Genomic DNA, 3,456 nt, shown 5'->3' on the forward strand with positions numbered 1-3,456 from the left:
CATTGTCTTCCAGTCCTTTTATAATATAACAAAGATTATAGTGTTCAGTTTTTTAGTTTAGACATATGATCTTATATCACGGAGAACAATGTCTTTTTCCTATTATCAGAATCGATAAATTGTCTTTAAAGTTATTTCGTCACTTTGTCCGTATCACAATTAGGCATTAAAGCTCACACAACATTACGCATGTACAGTTCTTTTGTCGTTATTTATACTGTTCGTGTCAAATATATGGAAAGGGACACTGTACCGTCTACCACCAGCGGTCGCTGCTCCAGCGAGCGCCGTCCAGCCACGGGCGGCGCCAGATCCACGACCCCTGTGTGACAGCGCACCAAGGCGAGAGCTTCGACCACATGTACAGGGCGTTCATTTTGACTGAAGACATCGAAATAGCTCGAAAAATTCACATTGGGGCAAAATAAGTTGTAATTCCAATTTTGTTTGTCTCGGAAGGGGCTATCCAATTGTACCACACTCAGTCCCCCACCCCAGCCCGTGCGCGAATGGCAACTTTGAAATCTTCAATGGGAATCACCGTATTTTTATTGCAGATTACGATTATGTGACAAAATCTACGTAAGGTCTGTCTGTGGTATTTTCTTCGCTTCGCCACAAATGGCGCTGTAACCGGAGGAATAGAAATGTGAACACAATCGTAATTTACGACATGCTACTGAATTGCCCTTGAATATCCAATGGCCCGCTGGTCCACACTTTCACGTTGCGAGGGTAGGAGAGGCCAGTATTTCATAACTTCTTATTGAAAACCCCATTCGCAATGTCGTATTACTCCGACATACGAGGGCCATTCGGAAAGTAAGGAACGATAGGTCGCGAAATGGAACCCACAGTGAAAAGCAAAACTGTTTTATTTGCAACGGTTAACTACAACTTCCAGCTACTTATCTCCATAGTCGCTGATCCGACTTAGACGTTTGTCGTAGCGTTGTACCAACTTTCCAGTACCCTCGTTATAGAAGGCAGCCGCCAGTGCTTTCCGCCAATTCTCTACGCTGGCCCACAGCTCGTTGTCTTTGCCAAAATGTTGTCTTCATAGTCAGCCATTCTTGTGAGCAGAGATGAAACTCAGAGGGAGACAATTACGAGCTGTATTCTGGGTAATCAGACATTTCCAATTGAAAACAATGCAGGAGCATCTTCATTGCCCCTGCAGAATGCTGCTGAGAATTGTCTTGAAGAAGAAACCGCATGGCAGTTATGTAATGTTGACTGCATAGCTTCAGGCGAAATTTGTCACCAGGCCCTCGTACTTGGCGGGAGAGACTATTGTTCTAGGTATCTTTATGTGCTCCCTGTGTGCTCAGAACTAAAAAGAACAACGTAACGTGATCGACGGGCATTCTAGAGTCACTGCCCAACACAGATGGGCAAAACTTCTTCATATTTTCAATTCGGTTTCCATTTCGCGACGGATCGTTACTTACTTTCCGAATAACGCTCGTATCTAACAGGGACTACTCGAAGCGCATCCTAACAGACAGTGCACTGCGACTGGAGTTCACGTATCGTGCACAAGTAGAACAGACAGCGGCTCAAACACTACAATGCTTGCGCAGTGTTTATTGCCTGCACACGTACGTACCATTTGGAAAACAGACGTGTATGTTTACGATGAATGTTGCTACTACAGAAGACACATATGAACTGATCCTGATTTAAGCAGAATGTAGAAGAAATGTTGAGGCTACTGTTGCCTTGGATGACAAGCGTTTTCTAGAAAAAACTCACTCTCGTTCGTTCTTTTACAAGGTTGTGAACGCCTTTATGTCTGATGTCAGCGTACAGACCGGAAAAAGGAAACGAAGCAAACGTGTTAGAGGAGAAGCTAATGAAATAGCTCTACTAGGGACAGTGCAGCACAACCCACGGCTAAGTGTCCGGCAATTACATCGCTATTCCGGTTTGTCCGTAGGTAGTATTGTCACAGTACTGCATCGTTATAAGTACCGTCCATACCACGTATCACTTCGTCAAGAAAGTCATGCCACCGGTTTCCATAACCATATTGTGTTTTGTGAATGGACGCGTCAACAAATGCAAACGACCCCCATGTTCTTTGCTGAGCCGGTCGGTGTGGCCGAGCGGTTCTAGGCGCTTCAGTCTGGAACCGCGCGACCGCTACGGCCGCAGGTTCGAATCCTGCCGCGGGCATGTATGTGTGTGATGTCATTAGGTTAGTTGGGTGTAAGTAGTTCTAAGTTTCGGGGGGACTGATGACCTCAGATGTTAAGTCCCAGAGTGCTCAGAGCCATTTTTTCCTTTGCTGAGGTACTATTTTCCAATGAGTCTACATTTACAAATCATGGCAGCGTAAATCGATATAACAAGCATTACTGGAGTATAGACTGCTGGTTACGGCAAGTTGACCATCAACGTCTTTTATACTTATATGGATATCGTGTCTGTTCTTTGGGACATATCCGAAAGAACAGACACCACTGATGACCTGCAGCCAACGAAATTAGAATTATATATTTATACCTTCAGCAGCTGACGGGCGTTGATATATATCAATGGGTACAGGTGAAAATGTGTGCCCCGACCGGGACTCGAACCCGGGATCTCCTGCTTACATGGCAGACGCTCTGTCCATCTGAGCCACCGAGGGCACAGAGGATAGTGCGACTGCAGGGATTGTCTCACGCACCCCCCCCCCCTTCTTCTTCTGTGTGGATGCACACACATTACCCTAACTCTTATGGGACTTGATCAGAATGTCTTCCGCAAGTAATAAGTGTGTTGGGTAGGGACACTACGAATGTAGTGTGTGGACATATAAGGTGAGAATGTTAGTCTCGCGGGAGGCGTGCGCTAGGTAGTCGCTGCAGTCGCACAATCCTAACGCCCTCGGTGGTTCAGATGCATAGAGCGTCCGTCATGTAAGCAGGAAATCCCGGGTTCGCATCCCTGTCGGGGCACACATTTTCACCTCTCCCCGTTGATATCAACGCCCGTCACCAGCTGAAGGTATTAATATATAATTGTAATCAACGTCCTTGGTCGGTTAACGTATGATGAGGAATCATGTGGAACATGTTGTGGTTGACAGGAGAGCCAACCGTCTTTTTCTAAAGGAGGCCGAAATGCACGCGTCTCAGCTCACGCAGGCTGGCGTGAGGTCTGGAACATGACAAGGGAATTAGACTTAAGAAAAACGGACGTAGCTGGTGGAATACTTAACTTTAATCCATTAATGGAGAACGTCGCTCTTTATGGTACATGATTCACAATATCAATAGTACGGATACTGGCGCCTTGCTAGGTCGTAGCAAATAACGTAGCTGAAGGCTATGCTAACTATCGTCTCGGCAAATGAGAGCGTAGAAGTCAGTGAACCATCGCTAGCAAAGTCGGCTGTACAACTGGGGCGAGTGCTAGGAAGTCTCTCTAGACCTGCCGTGTGGCGGCGCTCGGTCTGCAATCACTGGT

General features: G+C 46.3%; 1 non-coding gene across 1 annotated transcript; it reads right to left on the reverse strand.

Moving 5' to 3' along the window:
* Positions 1-2,561: 2,561 nt before the first annotated feature.
* Trnat-ugu (transfer RNA threonine (anticodon UGU)) lies at positions 2,562-2,636 on the reverse strand. The gene has a single exon. It is a non-coding gene; the product is annotated as a tRNA-Thr (tRNA).
* Positions 2,637-3,456: the final 820 nt, after the last annotated feature.

This window comes from Schistocerca gregaria, chromosome 8, assembly GCF_023897955.1.
Source record: "Schistocerca gregaria isolate iqSchGreg1 chromosome 8, iqSchGreg1.2, whole genome shotgun sequence".
Lineage (NCBI taxonomy): Eukaryota > Metazoa > Arthropoda > Insecta > Orthoptera > Acrididae > Schistocerca > Schistocerca gregaria.